At 45.3% G+C, this 27,888-nt stretch overlaps 1 long non-coding RNA gene across 1 annotated transcript; it reads left to right on the top strand.

The window, feature by feature from the left end:
• The first annotated feature begins 6,203 nt into the window (after positions 1-6,203).
• LOC132685997 (uncharacterized) lies at positions 6,204-27,649 on the top strand. The gene is made up of 4 exons (XR_013553051.2): positions 6,204-6,629; positions 7,839-8,053; positions 8,805-9,040; positions 26,984-27,649. It is a non-coding gene; the product is annotated as an uncharacterized LOC132685997 (long non-coding RNA).
• The last annotated feature ends 239 nt before the right edge of the window (positions 27,650-27,888 follow it).

Raw genomic sequence — 27,888 nt, 5'->3', positions numbered from 1 at the left:
TTTTCTTTGCTGGGACTCTTCCATTTCAAAACTGGCTTTTTCCCCCATTTAATACTCTATCCTTGAACTCTTCCCCACGTTATTAAGTACTCTCCTATAACACTCTTCTTAATGGCTGTATGATATTTTGTCACACGGAGGTATTACAATTTATTTCGGCACCCTCTCATTTCGTCCTCGAGATCGGTCTCCTTGTCTCATGTTCCAACTGAAGCCAGACTTTGAAAGCTCCCCGAGGACCCCAGAATCTAGCTTTGCTCCACTCTTTCCCAAGACCTGCAGGAGAGAGCTATGTGACACCTCGGTGTGAGGGAGGTGGGACAGACCCAGAGGCAGGGTGGCTGGGTGGCTGGGAGGCCGGAAGGTTGGGGATGAAAGGACTCCCCGTGGCTAGGTTGGGACCAGCATGGAACCCATTTTCTCACAGGCTGCTTTCAGAAAGCAAAAGCTACCAGCCCAGCGCTTGGGATTGTTTTGAAAGGCAGGGCGAACAGCACATTTGAGAACTGAATTTGGCTCCGTTTGTTCAAGGGGAAGGTGGGTGGCTTTCAGCTGCCTAGGAAACGGGCTTTGAATATGTGCTTCCTGGAATTCTTTGTGGTCCTCTTCTGAAAGGGTTCCTAGCGTTCCTGATAAAGGCGTCTTATTATTTGGCATTTGCAGGCAGCCTCGTTTGGACAACATTCTGTTCAGTTCTTTGCGTCGGTGAGCTCTCGTAAAGCCCCGTGTCTCCGCAGAGCAAGGCCAAAATTCTTCCTTCTTCCTCCCTGCCTCTCTCTCCTTCCCCGCTCTCTGCCTCCCTCCCACCTCCCAACCATGTGCATACTTTTCTTTTGTTTCAGTTCTGAAAGCTGAAACCCTGGCATTCGGTAGGTAAAGCCACACACCGCACCTGTTTCAGGACGCTGCGCAGGGGGGTTTGTAGCACACGCGGGGCGTGGCCGCTGTATTACAAACATACGTCGCCATGATTGGATGAATGGTGGCCATGACATAGAACACATGGTCAACACCTCCAAGACCTGCCAGTAAAAGAAGCAGAAACACAGACCCTGGCTGACCCTTTCCCTTGGCCGGGACCCAAAGTGGAGAAGACAGAGGGCCTGGCGGAAGAAGGTCTAGAAAGAACGGCTTCCTTCTTCCTTCCCTCACTGGTTTGTGCAGTCAATCCAACTTAAGCAATGGTTTCACTATTGTTCCCCTGGGAGAATCCAAGGAACCATGGGATACGCTTTGGTTCAATCAGATAACATATTGAAATGCCCAGTAAACCACCGGGGCACCTTCTAGGCGTTTCATACGTATGAATGATGGCTAAGGTATTCTGAACTTTCTTTTCACCAAGCACTGTTTAAGCACTTTATATATAATTAAAACCAGCTCTGGAGTAAGTTACCCCAACTTGACGGATGAGGTTAAATAACATGGCCGATATCATTTCTTTGATTGCTCTTCTTACGTGTATGGATTGAATAGCCCAGGAGTCCTGTCCTCAGCAGAGATTGGCTGAGCACTTGACCAGACTGGGGTAACAGAACTTCTGTAGAAAGGCTGGGGCTACATATCTTGTTGGGAAAAATGAGACGGGGGACAGAGCTGTGATCCTAAGACTATTCCAGCAGGATTCTCACCATAATCCCGTTGGGTTTCAGCATGCTGATAGCGGAAGGTTAAGTCAGAATACGGAGCCAAAGGGGTCCAGCCTACAGAGACATCTTTTGGGGGATTCTGTCACTGTTTCATCGCACACATACCTACATATACACACGCACACACACTCACACAAACACATACCAAACAACTAGATTTGCCAACATTCTGTAGGATGTAAAACTAAGTGTTTCCTTCCCCAAGAGTTTTGTGAGCTTGCCAGGAAGATAAGACAAATATGCAAATAACGATAAATAGCTCTCCGTTATAATGCGAACTTTGTGAAAGCAGGAACTTTACTAATCTCGTTCATGGCTATAGTCTTAGGTTCGTGACAACTCGGCTCAAGTTGGCACATAGGTAATAGACAGCCAGGGAATAATTGTTGAATGAGTGAAAAAGTACAGTTGGCCCTGAGAACATGGATTGGAACTGTGTGAGCCCACTGATACGCAGATGTTTTTTCAACAGATATACGGTGTCCATACGTAAATACAGAACGCTACTATAAATGCACTTTCTCTTATGGTTTTCTTAAAAATATGTTATTTTCTCCAGTCTGCTTTCTTGCAAGAATACAGTATAGAACACGTAGAGCATAGAAAATATGCGTAGACTGTTTGAGGTATCAGTAAGGCTTCAGGTCAACAGTGGGTTATTAGTACAGCTTTGGGGGCGTCAAAGGTTCCGTGTGCATGTTTTGGTGGGGTCAGTGCCCCGTGTTGTTTCAGGGTCAAGTGTGTATCTCCAGGGGGCCTTGGGGAAAGATGCAGAGTGTAAATAGAAGCCTAATAGTAGTTACCTATTTCTGTGAAACAACTCCCAAACTTAACAGGTTAGGAATCTGCACGTGGCTTAGCTGGGTGGTCCTCGTTCATTCGGGGTCTTTCCACGTGATTGCAGTCAAACTGTCCGTTGGGGCTGCAGTCCTCTGAAGGCCTGACGGGAAGATGCATTTCCAAGATGGCTTCTTATACTCCTGTGGGCTGGAGAACTCTGTTCCTCACTGGCTGTTTGCTTGATGGAAATCCCCAGTTCTTCGCCACGTGGGCCGCTCTGTGGAATTGTTCGACATGGAAGCTGGTTTCTCTCAAAGCGACTGGCCCAAGAAAGAAAGATCCACGACAATGGAAGCTCCAATGAGTGTTATAACCTAGTCTCAGAAGAAACATGCTATTACTTCTGCCATACTTTATTGGTTACACAAACCAACTCTGGTGCAGTGAGGGTGGGGACCATGCAAGGGCATAAATGTCAGGAAGCAGGGGTCGTTGACAGCCATCCTGAAGCTGACTGCCACAGGCCCTAAAGTTATACCATTTGGGCTCATATGGGACAGAAGATGGGCCGATACTGAAGTCTAGTTCATTATATCATAAGCATGAGGCTTAGTAAAGCTTGAAGAACTGTGTGTGATTTGATTTCTGGCAAACCGAGTGATATTTTCAATGTATCCAAGGAGTTTACTATACATAGAAAAATTATTTTGAACTATTTTTTTTTTTCCGGAAAACGGGCGTCCCTTAAAATCGGTATTTTGGTAATTGTTTATAAATACTCTTCCCATATAATTGTCACCATGCCCCAATTTCTTCATGTGCCTGAAAGCATTCAGGAAGGGGCTAAGCTTGACACTGAGAACTGGAAATTCCCAGTAACTTCGCAATAAAGCGGAGGGACTGATGGGCTTGAGATCCATCTGTAGGAGGTAAATGCTTTCGGGTGTTACTAAACGTCCTTCAGCTTAATGGGAGTAATGGCATTATTTACCTCATAGGATTGTTAGGAGGCTTAATGTTCAGAATACATGAAAAGCGTTTAGCCTTTGGCCTGGCACACCGTTGAGACAGCCAAAAAAAAAAAAAAATTATCAACTATCCCCTATCTTCATTACAAATATATTTATTAAATTATTAAATAACGAACGGAAAAGCCCGTGCTCAACCCATTGTGCCCTTTAGATCCACTAATTATAACTCTTGTTAGGGCAGATGTATGAACGAACCGTTCTCTCACCACCCTGTACGTATGTTTTACTTACTGTAAATGTTTACTAATTAGGAACGCCGGTTATGTCCGTACCTCCCTGGTAAATTTTGGAATTCAGACCCGTTTATTTCTGCCCCTGGGAGCCAAACACTGCAGCCTCTGAATGTTCCGCTCGATTAGTTGCCAGGCAAGGCTCCGGCACAGCCATACTTGTCGCTTGATCTTGTCAAGGAAATGCGGCCAATAGTTCAATCACTCAGCCAATAGGTAACATATTGCCTTGTGATCACGCCTGATAATTGATACTTTCGTCGCGTATTTTATGTTAGACTTGTTTGACTTTAAAAAAATTTTTTTTTTTTTTACATTTACTTATTTTTGAGACACAGAGGGAGACAGAGCGCAGGTGGGGCAGGGGCAGAGAGAGAAGGAGACACAGAATCGGAAGCAGGCGCCAGGCTCCGAGCCGTCAGCACGGAGCCACGACGCAGGGCTCGAACCCACAAACCGCGAGATCACGACCTGAGCCGAAGTTGGATGCTTAACCGACTGAGCCACCCAGGTGCCCCTAGACTTGTTGGACTTTTGTCCAACATAAGGAGTTCCTACCTGTTAGATATTGTTAGATATTGTCAGCGATTGCTGAAATTGATAAAAACAATTGAAAACCCCAGAGCTAGAGTAGCAGCACCGGGAAATGTGGGAGAAGACTTGAAAGGCAGGCTGGGCTGAGAGGCTCTGAGTCTAGAACCAAATATATGTAGGAAATAGATGCAGAAGACCATCAGACACTTAAATCCCTATACCATATATGGTCTTTCCAGAGGCGAGGAAGGTGCAAAAAATTCTGTGGAGTCAAGTGGCCAGTGTATTAAATGAACTAATGGAGCAGTAAATCAATCTGGGCTGGCATAGGGAATTTTCTCCCACCTTAACGAGGCAACAAAGCTAAACTACATTATTAAATAATTAAATTTGGGAAATTAGATAATTAAATTTAGAGATAATTAAATAATTCACAATTAATTATTTAACTAATTAAATTCAGAAATTTGGGAGCCAGGGTGGCTCAGCCCGTTAAGCGTCCAACTTCAGTTCAGGTCCTGATCTCACAGACCGTGAGTTCGAGCCCTGCATGGGGCTCTCTGCTGTGGGCACAGAGCCCTCTTCAGATCTTCTGCTTCCCTCTCTTTCTGCCCCTCCCCCGCTCACCCTCCACCCTCTCTCTCCCTCTCTCTCTCTCTCTCTCTCTCTCAAATTAAATAAACACACATTAAAATGAAAGAAATTTGGGAGTGCAATTGTGAAAACAACCCCATTTGAGGCAAGATAATTGGATCTCCAACTGGCAGAAGCACATTCTAAACAGGACTCAGCAAGGCTTTTGGAAAGTATGGCTTTGGTTATGGGCAGTTCAAGCACTCACACCCGAGCCACAATCATGGTTGATAATCAACCTCTTGAGTTGAAAATTTTCTAGAGTTTGCTTGTAAACTCTAGTTCACTTGGAGAGAGTATTTGTGTTTCTTTTGTGACTTGTGTTTTTTTTTTTACCCTGCGAAAAATCCTACACTATGTTTAGATGAGATACTGTTTCCTACCCATCAAGACTGGCAAAAATTCGTAAGCTTGACATTGTATTAGTGAGGCTGGGGAAGCAGGCACTTTCAGACGCCGCTGGTGAATATGCGAAATGTTGCAAACTCTGTGGGGTGACTCTGTCAATGTTAGCGCTTATTTTTCGACCCAAGGGTTTACCTTGAAGACGTGTCTCTTAACAATAAAAACTGTTTACATGCAAAAGATTACTTATACTGCAAAATTTTGAAACTACCTAAATGTCCAAGTATAGGAAACGGCTTGGGTAAACTACAGCACACTCCCCTTAATGGAATGCTATGCAACTGTAAAAAAAGAATGAGAAAGGTCTCTGGGAACTGACATTGAGAGATTACCAAGAGATATTTTTAAGGGGAAAGAAGCGAAGTGCCAAAGAGCATATAAATATGGCCTGCTACCCTTTGTGTAAGAGAGAAGAGGAAGTAAAAAACTATATGCATATATTTTGTTATCTTTACAAAAAGAAACACAGGAAGAATCAAGCAGAAAACAATGAAGTCGGCTATCTCTAAAGGGGTGCTGGAAGGGAAATGAGGGGAAAGGGCGTGGGAAAGAGGGACACAGAATTATTCTTAGAGAATTCGTTTCTCTATGCTTTTGCCTTTTGGAAGCATGTCTATGTAACACGTATTTTTTTCAATATATAAAATATATGTAATTAAATCAACAAGGATGGGAAAGGGAAAAGAACTTAACACTAAAAGCAAACGGAAACATACAAACCTTAAGGTATTTCAGATAAATTGCATAACCACAGATTTAATTATTTTATGAACGTGGTATTTGATTATATAGCCTCAGTCTTGGGTGGGAGAGAAGAGCAAACAAACCTTGAGCTTTTTTGAGTAGGTTTCCTTTTATAGTTGAATGGACACGGAAATACTGAAACTGCTTTACATGTGTTATTGGATTCAGTAAATGAATAAATGGGTGTATTTTGTTGGGATCCAGGTATCTCATTGTGGAGAAGGGACGTATATGAAATGAGAATAAGCAAGAAAAAAACCCCGTGGGGATAGATTGTATTTAATATTTAATGTTCTCCTTATAAAATTACGACGTCTAAACTATGTATATTTAAACACACACACGCATTGATGGACATGTTTGTTTATGTACATGTATAAACATTCATCATATATTTTCTAGTTTTGTCTGCAGCGACAATCTAGAAGCAACACCACCCCAACGGCACCTATGGCAATTAGCGCAAGGTGAACTCCAAGTTTCTAATGACCACTTTCCAACAAAAGGAATCCGTGCTTCCCGAAGAAACAGCAAGTCCCAGGGCTGGGATAGAGTAGGCAGAAAATCAGCCTGGAATATTTTGTTACATCAGAGAGTAAGGAGATTGAAACACACAGAAAAAGGTACAGTATCCACATTGAAATGGCTCCCACTGACTAGATCTGGGACAAGCTGAACACCAGAACAATCAAGGGCACTCATGAGCTCATACTGATAATAAATAGATAAACAAATAAATGACGGGAAGGGAGCGCTCTCGCTTACAGTGATGCTGAGCGCTGGCTGGAGAGACGGCTGGGGTCGGGAGCCCATCATTTTGCAACCATCCTAGTAAGGACTGGTTCAGGTAAGAATCAACAATAGATACTAACCCTAGTGGGACATTTGGACGAGCCAGACCTAGACGTGGGGCCTGCCATTTCCACGTGCATTCCGTTGGACAAAACTCATTGACATGGCTAAACCTAATCTCCAGGAAGGCTGGAAAATGTATTTTTGCTGTGTGCCCAGGGAAGGCAGGGAGAACTCAGACTTTCGTAAGCACTAACATTCCTTGTCACAAGAACCTGTACATGTGTGCGATTTATAATATTTGTAAAGTTTAGGAGATTTTGGCACATTGGAGAATTGAACTGTGACAGCTGGCATCCGAGGAGGCTCTTGTGAAGCCCCCCACCCCCCAACATTGTATCTGGGCTGGCCTGGACTTGTGTTAATTCACAGAGCTCTGCCCCAGTTCCAGGCCTACCCTTTAGGGAGACTGGTAGTTTCTGCTTCTTCTCTGTTGGAACCTTCCCTTTTGGAAGCCATGCGCCATGAAAGGATCCTGGCTTTCCTGCTGGAGAGCACCTGCAGAGAGGTCACATAAAGAAGATACTTGGAGTTAAGGGAGAGGGAGAGAGACCCAGCTCTCCCAGCAACTCCAGTCAGGCCTCCAGATAATACCAGCCTTGCTGCTATGATGACTGCAAATGGATGAGAACTGCCCAGTGAGCCCAGTTGGCCACAGACCCATGAGAGGAAACAAGATGGCTGCTGTCATGAGCCACTGCATTTGGGGATGGTTTATTGTGTAGCAATAGATAATCGAACCCCCAGCAGATAGAATTCATGATTCCAGTTTAAACTGTGTAATTGAGTAATTGGTTTAGAGATGTGTGTGTGTGTGTGTGCGCGTGTGTGGGTGTGCATAAAAACCCACTTTCAAGGAACGCCCAAATTATTTTGACAATTATTGTGGACAGCCTCAAAGGCGAGGAACTTGAAGCCGAACTAAATTTTCAGATTCCCCAGTTTTCGTGCCCTGTCCTTATCGCTCTTTCCTTTCTCAGCAGGTACCCAACCCTTCCAGAGAAATTAAGAAGGATTCTTCAGCCAGGCGTGAGAAGCAGATGTACCTGGTATGAAGTGTTTCCTAGCTCTGTAGCTTCCCTTCGGTCTAGTTTAAACAATAAAGAACAAATAAGCCCAAGAAAGTGACTTGGCTGGGAGGTCCATGCTAGCTGCCTTAACCCTCTACGGGAGCTTTAGGACCTACTATTCATTGGTGAGTTTCTAAATATTTCTAAAATTTCTAGAATATTCTAAAATATCTCCTGCCCCACACAGGAGGCCATTCTAGAACGCATTCATGGGCTTTCCTCTCCAGTTGGTCCAGGACACTCATTATGTGGTTGGTTAACTGGCTTTTGTCCCTACTTATTCTGTGTGGGACAATTTTATTTTTTTTTTTTTTTTTTTCAACGTTTTTTATTTATTTTTGGGACAGAGAGAGACAGAGCATGAACGGGGGAGGGGCAGAGAGAGAGGGAGACACAGAATCGGAAACAGGCTCCAGGCTCCGAGCCATCAGCCCAGAGCCCGACGCGGGGCTCGAACTCACAGACCGCGAGATCGTGACCTGGCTGAAGTCGGACGCTTAACCGACTGCGCCACCCAGGCGCCCCATGTGTGGGACAATTTTAAACACCCCTTTCAGGGAAGAATTATATCTGCTCCTAATAGGTCATCCTTGTCCTGGAGCTGTGTCACCACCACCGATGCTGGTGTCAGTAGGAAAAAGGCCAAACGCATAACTGAGACAGAGCTCGGGGCCCAGAAACATGACAACACATTTGGCAGATTGTATTGCAGAGAGAAAGAGAGAGAGAGAGGAATTTCAGAAACCTGACCTCAGAATTCCAAAATTCCGAGTTAGGGCTAAGATTTTCCACGACGGGTTTTGTTTTCTGGAGGGGGAAAGATTAGGCCTGGACACCCTCGAAAGAAACAGTTTACAAAGGCGTATTCCGCGGCAGGTGAGGACAGATGGTTCACCTCCACGAACGACATGCAGGTGTGTCCCCGGGGCAGACTCCATCTCTGATGACAGAAAGAGCCAAGCACCCCGCGTATGGATAAAGCAGGCCAGGAAGCCAGTTGCCAGCCTGACCCAGAGGCGGTACTGGAAGGGCCCCGACGCCCCCGATGACCCAATCCTCCCAGGCAACCGGGCTAATTATAAGAAAGCCTAGCAGAGAGTCCGTTGCGAAAGGTGGGTACTGCCTACATCTTTGACTTCTGCTAGATTAGGGCAGGAAGAACAAGAAACCCCTCGGGGTGAAGTTAAAAGCCATAGAAAGCCCCCCCCCCCCCCCCGATCGTTCAAAGGGGTGGGGGGTGGGGGTGGGCGCTGGAGAGGCGCAGAGAAAGAGAAAGAAAAGAGGAAGGAGGAGAAACAGGAAAGGGAAGGAGGAGGAAGGAGGGTTTATGTGAAGCGCTGTCAATAGCTATATTTGGTGTCTACTTAGACAGCCAATCATTTATTTCCAGGCGGGCAGAATCACTTATTCTGCCCTGCTGTCTATGTGAAATCTCATGCACACTGCACGGAAGTGGAATAGATTACTGCAGGGCTGGGTCGGCGGGGGGAGGCGAGGGGGCGGTTAACCCACGCTCTTCGGGAATGGCGGTGCCAGTCTCTCTGTGTAGGAAGCACTCGGGATAGTAATTTAGTTGGAAAAGGGTGGCAGGCCAGGAGGCTTGCATGGAAATTGCACTTGAATCTGAGAACAGTTTTTTTTTTTTTCCCCTAACTTCTATGGTATGCTTATTTGTGATGGGTTGGAAAGGGATCGAAAGTCTCCCTCCAAGTCTCCCCGATCTCCCCCTTTCCCCCATCTGTGGCACCTCTCAGAATGGACCCCTGCCCTTGCCAAATGGAGAGAATGGCTCTCTGTGTCCTTGGCCGAACTGGTGGACAGGACAGAGGATAAACTGACCATGGACCAGAAGTCAGCCCCTGGCACTCCCGGGACCTTCGTGGACTTGAGCACGCCCCTCTCTACTGACACTGTTGATTACTGATTGAAATTTTCTTTTGGGATATGGGAATAAAAAAAATGAAATATCTGCAGAAGCAAGGTGATTTGAGAAACCTCACGTTGCCATGGCATTGCCTTCTGTTCTTGTCAGTTTCCGGATGGAGAACGAAAGAGTGAGACAGAGGGGCGCCTGGGTGGCTCCGTCGGATAAGCGTCTGACTTCAGCTCAGGTCATGGTCTCACGGTTCGTGGGTTCGAGCCCCGCGTCTGGCTCTGTGCTGACAGCTCAGAGCCTGGAGCCCCCTTGGGATTCTGTGCCTCCCTCTCTCTCTGTCCCTCCCCGGCTCACACTCGATCTCTCTCTGCCTCCCAAAAATAAACATTTAAAAAAATTAAAAAAAAAAAAAAAAGAAAGAATGAGATAGAGTCTCTGATCTGCTTTAGATATCAACACCCATAGGAAAGGGGGTTATTTAGAATTTTGCCTCAGCTGCCATAACAGGGAGTTCCAAAGTAATACTAGGCACGGATTCATCACAGTGCAAGTTCATTTCTCTCTCATGGAGAAGTCAAGGTGAGCAGCTGTACTTCCATAGCCATTTCGAATCCTGTCCTGCTGCTTTGACATCCCCAAGCCGCATCATTCATCTTGTGATTGAATGTGGCCGTTCCGGTTCCTACTATCATTCCATCCCATAGGAAGAGAGGGGAGAGAAGGGAATAATACTCAAACAGTAACTATGAAACGCTAATCAGCGCCACGGAAGATGCAGATCCAAAGTACACTGGGTGCTGTGTTGCTCGTGGGTGTCCTTGACCTTAGATCCGTTCCTCCTCTTTTTCCTGCCCGCGTCTCTTTTGTCAAAGGGCTGACCCTTGCAGGCTGCCTCTCCCAGGTTCCTCTGCCAGCCGTCTTTCACCTCGATTCAGTCGGTGGGAAACGCTGGTGGGAGACTGGTAGGCAGGAGAAAGAGAGGTATTGCTTCCCTCCTGTTTCTGTCTCATGCAGTGACTCCAACGATGACTGTGTCTGTCCGCGACTCCAGCCCCCACCGGCCCACGGACTCTAGTAACGCTGCCTCCTTTCTTCATCTTTCCAGCCCTCGGGTGATAGTAACTTCTTGCTATTGTTAATCTCTGGGTTGCTTCACCACCCTGTTTATTTTTTCAGCTCTCTATCACCTAGAATGAATTCCTTGTATGAAACCCCCCCCAGTTGTAAGTAAAGTGGTCAAACGCTGGCCAGTATAGGAGGGGGTACCACTCTATCTAAAGGGAAGTTCATAAAGGAAGTGACACTTGTGCTGAATCTTCAGGGTTGGCTGACCAATCTCCATTAATTAACTCCAACTGGATATTTCTGGATCCTGGGTCTAGGGGAGACACAAGGGGAGAAGTGGTTTGGGGCACAGATTTCTCGGCAGAGGATTAGTGGAACCCAAGGCTATGATTACAACTGGTTCTAATGCAGGCTTCTCCGCCTCAACACTATTGACGTTGGGCTGGATAATTCTTAACTGGGGTACTGCGTCGTGAACTGTAAGACGTTTAGCTGCATTCTTGGCCTCTACCCACGAGCTGCCGTAGGACCCCTCCCCAGTCCTACTCAAGTGATGACAACCCCGAATGTCTCCAGACGTTGTCAGATGCCCATCGGTGGTGTGTGGGTGGGGGTTGCGGGTAAGATCACTCAAGTTTACAACCACTATTCTGTGTTGATGGCTCCAAGCCATCAATATACTGGCAATATGCTGGAGATCCAAGCAATATACTGGAGAACCTTTTAATTCTAAAGGTCACAAAGTCACTACCTTCCAGAAAGGGCAGCTGCCACCCCACCCCTCTCTTTCATCTCTACTTCCCTCAGCCAGTGAGCGCCTTTATTTCTGATAAATACTGTCCAGCGAACAATGATCCCTTAGTCTCTAAGGGAGTGTCAGGGCCAAGCCATTGTCTTCTTGCCAAGAAGTGGTGACACAGGAAATGAGGAGTCATCAACCCTTTACAATATTATAATTCTTCTCTGATTTTTGAGATGAAAGTTGCAGAGCTCTGAAGGATGTTTAATTTTATCAGTCATGATCAACCTTTCCCTTACAAGACAATTTTCTGCTTCTCCCATCCCCAAACACACACCTATCACGGTCTACTGGACTGTAAAAGAACAAATCCTCTCTGAGAAAAAAACAACACCCCTACGACTATCAACATTCCTACCACAAGGCAGACATTTGTATGCGTGTCAACATATTCCATTAATCTTTATAACAATCTTGTGATGGTTTTTCCTATTTCATAGCTGAAGAACCAACTTGCCTACAGAAATACACCCACTGTTAGCGAAGGCATCCAAAGTTCTCCTACCGGTTAAAGGTAATGGCAATAACTTAGGCCTGCATTGTGTTTTCCAAGTCTTCAGCTATTATTTTTTCACATGCATCATCTAAGTTGTACTTATAGCTTAAGTACTATGGGAGGAGCTCTAGAATATCTTGTGCGGGGGAGGAAATTTCATGGTTAGGCAACGGGCTAGTCCCTGACGTGCCAAAGGTCTGAGAGCTGGTGGGATGTTATTAGCGGCGGATTTATTTTAGGCAGAAAACATGAGCAAAGACCCAGAGTCAAGAATAAGTGGGCGGGTATAGGGGAAACAAGGGGCTACGCTAACCCAACGGGAGCAGGTGATTCATGGTGGTAGGAAGGGAGATGGGATGTGTCTGTCCAGGGGGGTCAGATTAGGGAGGGCCTAGAAATCCAGGCAGGAGAGTTGGGAGATTATGAAACAGCCACCGAGACATGTTGGAAGTTTGTAAGCAAAGATGAACATTTTGCATCCTACTCAGGAGTCACTGCTTCAGAAAAGCCTTACCTAAGCCCCCTCTTAGCCCATCCTGGAGCTTCCCGTGCACAGTCAAGGCCCTATGAGACTGTGAGCTTTTTGAAGACAGAGCTCTGACTTACCCAACCTTGTGGCCATAGGAGGTTCTCCATGAACGGCCTGAGTAATGGGTAAATGGAGCCTGATAGAGAAACGTGTGCTCTTCTGACTCCTCGGTACCATTTGAAGATGAACTCCAAGGACGGGAAGGCCACTGGACCCATGAGATCACAGACTTTGAACGCAGAAAGGTGCACAGATGGAATCTCAGAGCAGCCTCCAAGATGCTCACTGAAGGAGAGCCGAGTTGGAGGAGAGATGAACTGAGGAACCATCAGGAAACAAAGAAAGGTGGCTGAGAATCCCCAGGGCCATGAAAATGTGTTTGAGAAGCCCGACCATCATCTCCATCCTAAATCACGGTACATTTCAGACATCAGGAGACATTTAGGCCTCACTACTGTTACAACTGACACTCACTTCCCTTCTGTAGGAAGTGAAATAGTCATACCCTTAGTCTAAAAAACCCAAAAAATATCCTTTCCAAATGCTTCCCTCTTCCTGCAGCCCCCACCCATTCACGTTGGCCTGTGGACATGTTCCTGCCAAGTGAGTCAGTCAGATAGGAACATTAGTCTATTTGAACAGATGTCACTTTAAAAAGACAACATTGCGCCAGTACACAAAGCTTCCCAATAATGCCTGTCGCGTAGCCACGGCGCTGATAGAAAGAAAAGGGGTAATTTTGGTGAATTCAAAGGAGCTAAGATTGCTGTAATTATGGGGCACTGCTTCTAAACCATCTTCAGGAGAAAGGAAGGCTGGTTTGTGTCGTGCTGAGATACGGGAAGGAGGAGAGAGGGGCCTGGCAAGGAGGTTGGCTGTCGGAGGGGAGGAGGTGGGAGACGGCAGTGTTTGCGGGTGGTGTGCTTGTGTCTCATTGCCGCGTCTTGAGCTGCGAGAAAATAAGACCTTCGAAGGGCACTGGGGGCACGCTCCAAAGGGTTTCCCCAGAACAAACGCCCCGTCCTCACAGTCTGCCCAGATCTAGCCCTTCTTTTTCCAAGCCCTGCTCACAATCCTTTCCCTTAACCCTCTATGGCAGAACCAGTCCCAGTGGGTTTTAGGACTTCCGTGTTGATGACCAACGGTCTTCTGTTACTGTGTAACCTTTCGTGTGCTCACACACAGACTTGCTTCTTCTCCTTGAAGAAGGCGTGGGGCCGATTTCCACCCGAGGGTCCCTGTAGTGCTGTGAAGGCATGTTGGGTGGCTGGTTGAGTAGGTATTAATGAGAGTGGCTCTCAACCAAGGTGGTCTACGACCTAAGGGATGTGGGGTCTAGTGATTTAGAGAGAGGAAACATCCCTCAGGCCCCTATAAGCCCAGCCCTTTTTTTCTCAGATTAGATGATCTCAATACAGCCGTGTGAAAACACTGCCACCGATATTCTCAAATTAAGAATGAAGACATGAAGGTGGGCTTCCCAAGGCTACAAAGCTCGTAAGTCGCAGAATCTGGGATTTCCTCTTCGACCTGTCTGACCCCAAAACTTTGTGTCCCTTTCAGATGAAGCTTTAATGCCCCCAACATCTTCCCTTTGCCTTTGGCCAAGACCAGAAATTGGGGGAATTTTGTCCTGGTAGCTTGAAACTTTGGTACCTGTTATACTGAAAACGCTCCTAGGGTGAGGGGTGATGGGCAGAATAATGCCCTCACCCCACAAATGCTCATATCTTAATCCCAGAACCTGTGAATATATTAGGTTACATGGCTTCGGGTAGTTGAGGGTACAGATAGAATGAAAGCTGCCAAATCCCTCACCTTAAAAAAGAGATTATCCTGGATTATCTGCGTATGCTCAATATAATCACTGGGACCATTAAACGGAGGAAGAGGAGGACAGAAGGGTCAGAGGAGCGATCTTATGTGAGGAGTAGATGCGCCATTGTTGGCTTTCAATTCGAAGGAAAGGGTCGTGGGATGAGGGAGGTGAGAAGCCTCTAGAAGCTGGACAAGGAAAGGACGTGGATTCTCCCCTAGAGCGAATCCCTAAAGGAAATCCCTTCTGATACCTTGATTTTAGGCCAGTGAGACATAAATCAAACTTCCAAAATGCACAACTGTGAGATAATACATTTGTATTGTTTTAAGCCATTAAGTTTGTGGTAATTTGTTCCGGCGACAACAGGAAACCGATACCTGTGGCAAAACGTTGGTACCCGTTTCTGTTACACACTTTTACGGGTCATTTGAGAACCAGTTTGAAGGGTTTGAAGACGAGAACAGGAGTCCACTGAATTTATTTATTTTGTATTTTTTTAATACGAAATTTATTGTCCAATTGGTTTCCAGACAACACCCAGTGCTCATCCCAACAGGTGCCCTCCTCAATGCCCATCACCCACTTTCTCCTCCCTCTCACCCCCATCAACCCTCAGTTTATTCTCAGTTTCTAAGAGTCTCTTATGGTTTGGCTCCCTCCCTCCCCCAGGGTCTTCTGTTAAGTTTCTCAGCATCCACCTAAGAGTGAAAACATATGGTTATCTGTCTTTCTCTGCCTGACTTATTTCACTTAGCATAACACTCTCCAGTTCCATCCACGTTGCTACCAAAGGCCATATTTCATTCTTTCTCATTGCCAAGTAGTTTTCCATTGCATACGTAAACCACATCTTCTTTATCCATTTATCAGTTAAGGGACATTTAGGCTCTTTCCATAATTTGGCTATTGTTGAAAGTGCTGCTATAAACACTGGGGTGTAAGAGCCCCTATGCATCAGCACTCCCGTGTCCCTTGGGTAAATTCCTAGCAGTGCCATTGCTGGGTCATAGGGTAGATCTATTTTTAATTTTTTGAGGAACAACCACACCGTTTTCCAGAGCGGCTGCACCAGTTTGCATTCCCACCAACAGTGCAAGAGGGTTCCCGTTTAGGAGCCCACTGAATTTAGACAACAAGGTGGAAAGAAGGGGGTCAAAAGCCCAGACAAACAAAAGGGGGTAGAGCAGAGGTGGAGGATGAGAATGGGAATGCCTGGAAAGTGGGGATCACGCTCATCCACCTTGGAACCCCCAGTGCCACCCAAGGATCTGGGATACAGCAGGTACTCCCTTCAAAATTCACTGGGTCAACAGAATGAATGAATGGGTGAAGGAAGTGATGGGGGAAGGAAGGAGAGAATGACTAAGGGGAAGAAGAAAAGCAAGGAAAGAAAGGATGTAAAGGTGGGGCGCCTGGGTGCCTCAGTGGGTTAAGCGTCCGACTTCGGCTCAGGTCATGATCTCGCAGTTCATGAGTTCAAGCCCCGCATCGGGCCCTGTGCTGACAGCTCAGAGCCTGGAGCCTGCTTTGGATTCTGTGTCTCCCTCTCTCCCCACCCCTCCCCTGCTGGTACTCTGTCTCTCTCACTCCCTCAAAAATAAATAAACATTTTAAAAAGTTAACAACAAAAAAAGAAAGGAGGCAAATGTGTGTGGGGTTGAGTGGGGCCATGAGGGAAACAGGGTGGCCAAGCAGCTGGACTGAAGGTTCTGGAATACATTGGCTGGCACTTCGGCGAACTGTGCAGCCTGTTCTGGAAACCCAGTAAACAGTAAACTCCTTGCAAGTTTCTCACCAGTATCATCACTGGCTCCAAGTTCCTCACTCCATTATATCTCATATATTATTACACCGAAAAAAATAACCGGATAGAAACACAATCCTTCAGTATGACAGTCAAAGGGGGAATAGAGTAGCAGTGCTTAAGAACAATGGCTTTGTAGACAATGGATTGGAAAGAAATGTGTTTTCTTCCTGACATCTCAACCTTTTTGCATCAGTGAAACTTCATTCCAAACATATACTCTGAAGGATCAAGTGATAATCTCCTTCTCACTTAGACTGTCTTCATTAACCTTATCCTTCTATTGGAAAGCTTTAAACACAGTGTTAAAAGCAGATTCCTCATTGCTAATTTTTAAAGCCTCTCAGTTCCCATAAAATGGGAGACAAGATCCCTAAGTCTGACAATATTCACATATAAGGGTTAGGTTACCCGCCTCTCAACAGTCCAGCCAACACTTAAGAAAGATGGATAATATTTATTAACTTGAATTACAACACGAACATAGCTATCTACAGACCCATTTTCTCTGAGCATCGGATATACCGATTACAGAAGAACCAGGATCTCGAGTTTAGGTTATGAAATATGTACTTTGCAGTAATTTTTTGCTTGTTAATGTCTTTCTCTTTAATGCTTTTATGGTCTCATTCTTCTCTCTTTCTTTTCCATAGACACGGGCAGGTCCCTACATGCTCATACCTGTATACATGTGCACGTGCACGCACACACACACACACACACACACACACACACAGAGCTAAATTTTAGTTTACCTTCATAGGTAAACATAGGTATTCCAGCCCAGAGAATCGCCACAGTTCACCACATTTCAACAGCTATTGAAATGACATTTGTGTTAACAGAGACGTTGGTTTGGGATAGCAAGAAACCCAAGCCCTAGGTCTCCTGACTCGCCTCAGATCCATGCATTTTCCATTGTAATAAACCACTTCCAAGTGTAATAAATATGTCTGTGACAATACTCAGAGCACCTGTACTCTTTGTCTCTTCCTCCTTCCTTCCAGCCTCACCCTTTCCTCTCTGTTTGGACTACATTCTTTGTTAATTAATCAGGTCCATCCTCATTTTGAAACCCACGTAGGTGGGGAAACAGATATTTTGCTGTCTGCCTTAGAGTGGCCATGCCAAACTGATGCAAAATGATGACTAGAAATAATGCTGGGGTTAACTTGAGTTATTAACTTGAAAGTCATGCTGGGGTTGGTATGAGTTTTGAAAACTTTAAAAATCAGAATGGTTCTTAATTGGGGACATGGTTACGTAAATTTTTATATCTATACTATGAAAATCAGTGCATCAAGTAACATTGAGGAACTAGTTTTCAATGTACTGATACAAAAAAAGACGTGCCTGGCACATTAAAAGAGAAAATCAAATCGCAGAACATGATGAATATAGAGTTATCATATTTTTGCTAAAATGTGTGAAAAAATACATAGAAAAATACACACTCAATCGATTTTGTTGATTACATACGTGGAGTGGGACTGGGGGGTTGATGAAGACAACCTTTTACTTTATTTTCCTTTAGGAACTTTTGGAACTTTTGGAAGTTTTGGCTTTCGGCATCATTCTCTTCTGTAATGGAAGCAACATTCGCGGAGAAGTGGGTTAGCCTGAGGCGCGGGTCCTACCTGGACAAAGATGGCTGCCTCTATCCAGCACTGGAGCTGCCTCCTCAGTGACGGCCACGCACAGGCTCGTCTCATGGCACATTCCCCCCTGTGGCATCTGAGCCAACCTCACAGTATCGAGTCCTGAACCCCAGCCCCCCTTCCTTGGCTTCCTCTCTCCTCGTGCACTGTCTAGTAAATGAAGTCTTGCTCTAAGGCCCACATTCAGGTGGCCCAGCCGAAATTTCTGGGCACTGCTGTTACCTTCACAAATCTGCTGCCCTGACACCCAGCCCCTGGCTCTGTGTGGTGAGTCGGGACACATATGTGGTCCCTTACACAGCCATGGCACATGGCCTGCTGCATTAGCCTTACCCACAAACCTGGGCTTTCGTGGATGTTCTCTTCCTTGTCTTTGAAAACCAGCCCGATTTCTTGAGTCGTGGATCTAGTTCACACGAGTTCCTTCTTTGTGGTTTCATGGCTCCCCCATAGCTCCAGCTTGAGGCTGGCCCTGGGCACGGACAGATCTTCTACACAGTACGGTGCCACCGTTGTGGCCTGACCTCTTGCCGTGACTCTACCGTGCCTGCAACCTGGAGTAGTTGGATGTGGTTAGTTTCTGGAATTCAACAAATAGTGTTACTGTGCCCCTTTGGGGCCCTGTGCCTGGACCTCCTACTGCCTTTCCTGTAGTCACTTTTCATAAGGCCGGCCTCCACTCTGTTTCAGATTTTTCCTATCCCCACACCACATCGTGTGATATTCCTCTTTAACCACCCTGAGGTTAACCACTCAACCTATGGGTTGAGTGACCCATAAGATCGAGTTATCCCATCAGACCAAACTTAAGGAGAATAATGTGGCTCAGTTTCCCTCTGATGCATCCTTGAATTGCCTCTGCCTTCCAGCTGGACGGTGCCCCAAGCTTTGGGGTGCCATTTTACAATGGCTCCAGACTCCTGAAGAGCTTGTGCTTCGTCATTTGAAACTCTGCCCCGAAGAGACGGAGTGCTCAGATCTTAAGCTAGAGAACCACAGTGGCCCTGAAACACCGGCGCACCCCATCTCCTAACACAGAATATAGTGGGGGGAGTGATGGGGTGCTCTATCAAGGCAGCACCAGATACTGGAAAATCCTCTGGCTTTGGCGCTCAGGAAACCTACTCTTGAATTCTAGGAGCTTTACTTGTGGGCTTATGTGGTCACTCGACCTTTCTGAGCTTATTTATTGTTTAGATTAAGACTGAGAATACCCATTTTGCAAGGCTCTTGGGAGGGTTAGAGATAATGCGTGAGTAAAATGACTACAAGTCGAGCCGCTGACATGGAAGCAAAAGTTGCAGTCCTAGAATTCTGCCTGCTCGGCCCTCCTCTACTCTCCCCATTCACGCTAGCACCCCTTCTCAAGTCTGCCCGGAGCTGACAGGTGCACTCTTTCTGCGGGCAGTGGGAGGGCCACTGCTCTAGACAACGTGTGGTCCCCGATGTGAAGCTCAGAACTAGAAGCCATTGATATGCCTTAATGCTGACGCCACAAAGATGCCCGTGACCTCAAAGATAAGTGACCAACTGTCATGGTGTTCCTGGGACTCTCCTAATTTGGGCACTGAATGTCCTGCATCTTAGGAAACTTCTCAGAACCAGGCAAACCAAGACAGCTGGTCACCCTAAGAGGGGAAGGCAGGTCCAATGTGGAGGTCAAAAGACAATGCCCAACATATTACAGAGAAGATTTATATACAAGAATGTCAACCATTATATTCAAGGTAGGGATAAGCTGGGGTGGGGGGAATGAAACCAAATTCAACTAGAGGAATGGTGAAAATTATGGTACATTTATTCACACAGTCACTGAAGACCACATTTTAAAGGCTTTTTTTTTTTAGCGATAAGAGCAATTTTCATCATATATTACTACGTGAAAAAGCATAGTGCAGAGCTATTTATACAGCATAATGGGAGCTATTTTTGGTGATTCTTCTTCTTTATGAATTTTCTACTGTGAGTTTGTGTTACTTTCATAATCATACAAAAAGATCAATAATCATTTCAAGATACTATGGGTAATGAAAGAACTAAGCCCCAATTAAAGTGTAGCCCCAATTCCAAGGGCACCAGGAGCCTCAAGGATGTTACCTGGGGTGACTAACCATTTTGGTTTGCCTGGGACTGAGGGGATTCTTGGGGCACAAGACTCTCCGTGTGAAAACTGGGAAAGTCCTGGGCACACCAGGATGAGCTGGTCATCCTAATGTCACTACTTATCTGTGCCCAAGCACACCTTATAGCCTCTCTAGAATGGGTTGTTATCAAGGTGAAAAGCAGCTCAGACCATGGGTGGTTACACACACACATGCACTGAGGTATATTATATATATTATAAGACACCCAACTCTCAAGTATATAGTTCAACGAATTTGGACAAAGGGCTACACCATGCAGCATTGCCAAGATCAAGATATAGAATATTCCTACCATTCCAGAAAATTCCTTTTCCACTCAATACCCCACTACTCACCAAAGGCAACCACTATTCTGATTTATATTTTTATAGACTAAGAGAAGGCAAAAAAAATAATAAAAAAAGAAATGAATATACAAATAGGGTTTGAGAGAAAGTGACAAATATTGAAGACAGGCAAAAAAAAAGACCTAACGTGTAGATAGTAGGAGTCTCATACAAATACTAGTTATTTACTTATATAATTATGTCCTATCTCCATGGCTCCTCTCTGGTGGGTTCCCTGTCTTTCTTTGAGTTTATTCATCACATGCCATGCAGTAAATACTTCAAAAATAATTTAAAATTGAGGAAAAGAAGGGATAAGGATATATAAAGGGAGGATAAAATAAGAAAAAATGTAAACATCCCTTCTAACTCTGGAATTATGAATCTGGGTAGATTTGGTGGGGGGAAGAAGCCTGGCTATCATTGTTTCTACAACTTTACAGGTTATAGTCCCTAGAAAATGACTTGCGTTAAAAAAAAAATAACAGTTCCTGAGACCTATCTCTGCTGGCACACCAGGTGCACAGGGACATTTGGACTGGAGTAGTATGAGATGTGGGTGGCCATGGATAATGCTTCTAGTTTATAAGTTTGGGGAGCCCTGGCTGTGCCCCCTGCACTGATGCAGTGGATCCAGGGCTTTGAAGGAAACTTCTGTCCCTTCTCTCAAACTATCCCTGGCCTGCGCTGCTCCTGGCCAGTTCCTAAGGAAGGTTCAAGGTGAGGATTGACAAGTAGACCCTGGCTCAGCCTCTGCTTGCCTGGAGCAGACTACCTGGCCCCTTTCCTCTGTCCCATGGGAGATGCTTCCTCTGCTTAGGCTACTGAGCCACTGGAACATTCTCCTCCTTTCCACAGAGCCCTTTCCCTCTTGCGTCCCACTTTCTCATGGGGGAAACACTCCTACCCCGTGAATGTCCCCGTGAATGTGGTTATGGTTGGTCTTCCAGAGTCTCTTTGAAAACAGGTGATGTGGTGTAAAGAAACAGATTAACCAGATATGCACCTAAATTCTGGCTCTACCATGGGTAAGGTATATGACCTCAGTTCCCTCACTTATTAAAAACAAAGGGAATAATAAAACTTAGCTCTCAGGATTGTCATGGGCATTGACACGAGGTCACGAATAGCAGAGTTTAACACTTAATTGGTGCTCAGTAAATATTAGTTTCTTTTCTTCTACCAGATGGGCTGTGGGCCTGTTGGTCTCTAGACAAGTTGATGTTTATAGGATGACAATATCTGTGCCATCTGCAATAATTTAATACGGATTAAGAACTCAAATAAAATGAAAGATACAAATGTACGGCACAGATCTGGTTTGGGATTTTTGACATCCCGGCTTCATTCTGTTTCAGATTTAGAAAATAAATAGGTTTTGTTCAAATCTATACTCCTTTTTAAATAGGTAAAACCCCCGAATCTTTAACTCAGGTGGTGGCACAGGACAAGAAAAATGCCTTCTTTTTAGCATTTGTATTGCTTTATGTCACTTGATTTTGGGTTCACACGGATCTTTTGTTTAAATCTCTCCCTCCTTTCTTTCACATGCTCTCTCTCTCTCTCTCTCTCTCTCTCTCTCTCACACACACACACACACACACAGTATATTGCCAAAAGCACAACTGACTAGCTTTCTTATTGAACTGATGTCTCCATACAAAGATTTCTAAGTCAAAAGGAGTGATTGTCTTTGATGAAGAGAAGCCTGTGTAGTGTTTTTTTTTTTCCCTACCACATTTTGAGAGATTAACTAGCCATGGCCTGGCTGCTTGGGGCTCCAGTAATGGTCAGATGGAAGGTGTCAGGGTAGGTCATTTGTCATCAGTGGTCATTACCTGAAAATGGACAACCTCCCTGTGACGGGGAAGTCAAGCTGATACCACTGAATAACTGGTTCCAGTTCTGCTAATTCTATGACCTTGAGCAAATCGTTTCACCTCTAGGAGCTCTAGTTTTCCGTCTAGAAAATGAAAAAACTGGTGAAATTATATCTGGGATCTCTTCCAGCTCTGAAGTTCCATGGTTCCTTGAATACAAAAGTGGTAATGCAACCCAAATCAACTGCCAGGAACGACAATGGAGGCCAGATGAACCAGCCTGAGAATGCCAATGCAGAGAACATATGATGGACCCGAAAAAGCAAAGGCAGTGTTCCCTGGAAGCTGAGAATGTGTAAATCAAGGGATGGGGGAGACACCAATTCAAACAGAACAGTATGTAATTGGTAGGGACGGGTATTTCATCTTGACCTCTCTTCTAGCTTTTGATCTCTGTACTTTACTCTCCCTCTGCTGTTAAAGAAACCAACAAATCTCATGGGTTGGAAGGTGAGCCATTGACAAGGTGGTAAAGGGTAGAGGGCCACAGGGTTATAAATATGGGAGCAATGACACCCCCAAATAGGATAATTGTCAAAAAGCATGATTTGACTCAAATTGGGGAAGCGACCATCAACATTAAAGAGGCATCTTCTAAGCAGAGAAAAGTCAGGAAAGAGAACTTTGAGAACATGGAACAAATACTTTAGATCTTTCCTATGGAGAAAGATGGGAGGCACTAAGGGAGCATCATAGGACACAAGAATTCTGTGATATCTTCATAGGACCCATGGCAATGGCCATCTGGCTGGTTAAGTGCAAGCAAGCGTGTGTGTGTGTGTGTTTTACTGAGTGGAATGACCTCTCCATTAACAAAGATCTCCCTACCTCCCCACAAAACTCATTCCATCTTCAGTTGAGTCTGATTTGTAGAAAGTTGTTTCTTCTACGGGCTAAAAGAGAGATCTTGATAGCATCTAATCACTTGGCCTTGTTTTATTTCCAGAAGCTGGAACAGTGAGTCTCTCTGACGTTGAAGATGGCTCGTATGCATCTCTGGAATCTCTTTTCTTCATTCATAATGTCCATTTCCCTTTGACAGTTTAATATCCAAATCCTCCACCATCAGAAGGTCCATTGACCCAAGCCTAGGGCTTCTGGAGCAGTCCTAGGTTCCCTTAGCTCTGTCTTCAATGTCCGTCCCAGCTTCTCTGATGGGATTGCACTTCCTCGATGGGCTCTTTTATCACGTAAGACATGTATACATGTGTACACGCGCAGGCTTCAGCCTGCAGATCACGTGGGCAAGGCCCACGTGCCAGTGTGCAATAAAGTCGCACTAGAGTCGACCTGCCGTCTCCACCATTTCCAGACGGAGAATGTCAGTTGCTCCCAGCTTTCTTTTTGAGAAGTTCGTAACGCTCGCAGCTCTGGCACCATCAGTCAGTTGCTGCCAGTTGCATTAAGGGCTTACTCTTGAACTTCCGCTAGCCAGTGCGGCTGCGTAACCTCGCGCGACAGCCACATCAGACATCCGATGGGCCATTAGGCTCGGGGAAGAAAATTCAGCATGCGTTGCTAAAGACGAATTTGTCCGCGCACAAGTATCGCTTAATATGTCGAGCAGCTTCATAGAGTTGGAAGGCAATGGATCTGGAATCACGAGGAACTGAGTCCAGACTGTAATTCTGCTGCTTACTCTCTAGTGAACTTGGCTTTGGGAGGATTCAATTCGGTAAGCATGTCAAAATGTCTGGTAGGGATGATGCCACCTGGCCGTTGCCCGGTAATTGTTACTACGCTTAGTCCTTTTCAGGGGACCCGGTTCTGCATTATATTTCTTGAGGTTCCTTGAGAAACCTCAGAGCAAAATGTTTTCACGTCTTCGTCGGAAATAGAGTTTCCTAGCGGAGAAGTACGTCCTGTTATCCAGGACACCTGCCTGTCTACGCATTTCCCTAAGCAGCGTAATTACGACCACTGACGTGGTTTTTATTCTTTGGGCATACACTCGGTGTGGCTCCCCCACTGCACACATCACCAGCTCCTGCACTTTGTGACTCTGAATTAACTGCAGTGGAATAAACAGAAGGTCGTGTGCCATGTGGCCGAGGCTGAGGGAGCCCTCCTAATGGGGGCTTTCGTGGTCCAGCGGGATTTATCGCTCCATATATCTGGTGTCTCACTTCAAGCGTCATGGTACCTTACAAGCACTCCGTTTGCCGTGGCTGGAGGTTCAGCCTCGCCACCATCGAGACGAAACTAGCCAAAAATAAGGTAGGGGATCCGACATCAAGGAAAACTGAACTGATACCCAAAATGATCCGAGACTCGCCGAAAGTAGGAAAAGAGCACTTAATTCACCTCTTGTATGGTGGCAGGCTTCAGTCCAGCTCCCCTCTGCCAGATCCAATATTACCGACAATTTGGAATGACCCAGGCACCATTCCAGATGAACACAGGCAAATGCTTCTAGTAGCGTCCACGCTTCCCGTGCTCAGAATCCGTCTCCTTGTACCTGCCCCATGTCGGTTCTCATTTTGCTGCGCGAACCGTGTGGCATAAATTTGCTCCCTTTTCTGCATGGCTGTTTTGTCCCGTCATGTGAAGCTGCTTTTCACGCCTTGGTTTTGGCTTTCCTGATGAAACGGGTGTGACTCCTTCCACTGCTCCTGATGTGGTAGATGATTACCGGCCGTGTTCCTGGAACCCCATCAGGAGACAGGACAGCAAGGCGGGAGCCGCGTGGACTTTCACCAAGGGACCGGCTCTTGGTGGCCTGCCAAGTTCCACCTGCTTTCACGCTTGGCCTCCCTGCCCTGCTCTGGAATTGGTTTCTGCACTTTATAGCTTTACAAGGACGTTAGTTCAAGATCATTCTCTGGCTCCGTCATCTCCCGCTTCCTTCTGTTCCATTTTGCCAACGGGATCCTACTGGGACTTCCCGTAACTGATCCACTTGGACCCAACCCTGCCCACAACCTAGTGGGTTTTAAATCACCGTAAGTTTTCATTTGTTGTAAATGTTTTGTTTTAGTTGTCCTACCCTCTTTGGCCTGTGAGCCAGATAGACTTCCTCATGACAGGCGAGAAAGCAAAATAAATACCCCCTCTGTTGGTGAACCCAAGATGCCCTTGATTATAAGATACACAAATATTTTATGTATCACACACACACACACACACACACACACACACACTCAAGGGGGTGGTCAAGTAAACCATGGCACCATGCTGTCTAATCACTTAGAATTTTTAAATATTTTTTTAATGTCTATTTATTTTTGAGAGAGACAGTGCAAACAGGGGAGGGGCAGAGGGCGAGGGGACAGAGGATCTGAAGCGGACTGTGTGCTGACAGCAGAGAATGCAATGTGGGGCTCGAACTCAGGCACCGTGACGTCATGACCTGAGCCCAAGTCTGACACGCCACCAACTGAGCCACCTGGGCGCCCCTTAGAATTTTCGTTTATGCTTTTTGAAGGAGCATTTCCAGGCTTTTCTTTAGCAATAGGCTTTTAATCCCATGTCATTCTTATACATAAATAAACACCAGGTCCCATCATTACCAAAGCTTATTATTTAACTGTTCACATTATATAATCCATAAAATGCTTCAAGGGTCAGCCTACTTAGTGGGTTACGTAGAGCTTCTGGACTTCTAATTTTTACCTAGGCCTTTGTCAGCTGAGACATCATCTTTTTGATGTTCTCCGCATGCACTGCAACATCCCTGAGAAAGATTTTCAGGCAGAGGTGGATTTATTTGTAGCTAATGAAGCTTACAATTCTGGACCCCTCACTAGCACGATCTCCTTCCTTTTTCCATGTAGACTACGATATTCCAGAATTTTGTGATATAAAAACATGATCAAAGAATAAGTAGCCACAAAATCTAGGAAAATGTTTGAGAAATCATGTCGGGCATCTAATCAATAAAAATATTACATTATTTATTGGATTATTGTACTCACCCATTTTTTTTCTAAATTTGTAATTTGTTATGATTTATCTTCTCTTTTGTAAGAACTATCTACTGTTGTACCTGATTTTACTTGTAAGTTTATCTTGTTTTTCCCAGAGAGGAATCTCCAAGTTACCTAAATCCGGGGACCAGCATAATCTAGATTTGCCCTATGGCAACCAAGAGTTAGTTACGACATTTTGGTTTAAATTTAAATCTGGTGGCGTCTCTTAACCACTGGTAAGGCACACATCACCACAGTGGCACACGATTGTTTTACAACCCATGCTTATAAATTTGATCCGTGTAGATTCGTTAGCGTTGATGGAATTATTTGGGGGATGTTGAAGTATACCATGGTTTCATTCACATTTTCTATTTGGCTACGCTCGGTTTTGTTTTGGTGTTCTCCTTCATCGAAGACGTTGGAAGATAAGAAGCTTCTGTTCAAAGTCAGCTGGAAATTTCTGAGGAGTTGACACTCTGCCCCGTGCATGAGTTGGTCACACCGGTCTCTCATTGCTTTCAAATCCTTTCCACGTACTCCCAGAGGTTTAGGCATTTTTTCCCCCTGCCGTTCCTTTAACTTTTTATTTGTAATAATTTTGAGCTTATAGAAAAGTGGCAAAAAGGATGTGAAGAACCATTTCCCCATATACTCTTTCCCCAGATCCCTCAATTATTAATGTTTCACCGCATTGATTTATCATCCTCTAATTCCCTATAGTTATACATGTTTTTTTAATTTTTTTCAGCGGTTCGAGAGTCAATGAAAGCTCTGTTGTCCTATTCTACCTTAATGCTTCAGTATGTACTTCCTAAAAACAAGAACCCTCTCCTACATAATCACCATACAACCATGAAAATCAGGAAACTGTTCAATGCTACCGTGCAATCCATACAAATTTTGCTAATAGCCCCTATAGTGTTCCTTTCAAGGTCTCGGATCCAGTCAACGATCTCGCATTGGGTTTACTTGCCCTATCTCTTTAGTCTCTTGACCTGGGCCAGTTCCTCAGGCTTTTCCTTCTCTTTCATGAACTTGTATGTCTGATGCGTCCAAACCCTTTACTCCGGAGAAGATCTCTCGTTTTGGGTTTTATCTCGTGATTAGATTCAGATTTTGCATCTTTGGCCGGAGCGTCTCAGAAATGACACCGTGTTCGTCTCAGCGCATCATTCAGGTGGCACATTATTCCCGGCGATGCTGGTTTTACCACTTGGCTAACGTTGCTTCTTCCAGGCTTCTCCACCGTGAAGTTAACAAGTATGTTTTAAGTACTTACGTGGATTTGGGGGGAGTCTACTTTGAGATTAGGTAAATATCCTGTTTCTTGTCAAAGTTTTGGCCCCTAGTTTTAGCTTTCGTTGAATGCTCGCTGTTGTCAGAAATTAATTTATTGGAACACAGCCAGGCCTATTCTTTTTTTTTTTTTTTTTTAATTTTTTTTTTCAACGTTTATTTATTTTTGGGACAGAGAGAGACAGAGCATGAACAGGGGAGGGGCAGAGAGAGAGGGAGACACAGAATCGGAAGCAGGCTCCAGGCTCTGAGCCATCAGCCCAGAGCCCGACGTGGGGCTCGAACTCACGGACCTCGAGATCGTGACCTGGCTGAAGTCGGACGCCCAACCGACTGCGCCATCCAGGCGCCCCGAAC

The sequence above is a fragment of the Panthera onca genome, chromosome F1, assembly GCF_046562875.1.
Source record: "Panthera onca isolate mPanOnc1 chromosome F1, mPanOnc1 haplotype 2, whole genome shotgun sequence".
Lineage (NCBI taxonomy): Eukaryota > Metazoa > Chordata > Mammalia > Carnivora > Felidae > Panthera > Panthera onca.
This window is presented reverse-complemented; position numbering and strand designations above follow the sequence as displayed.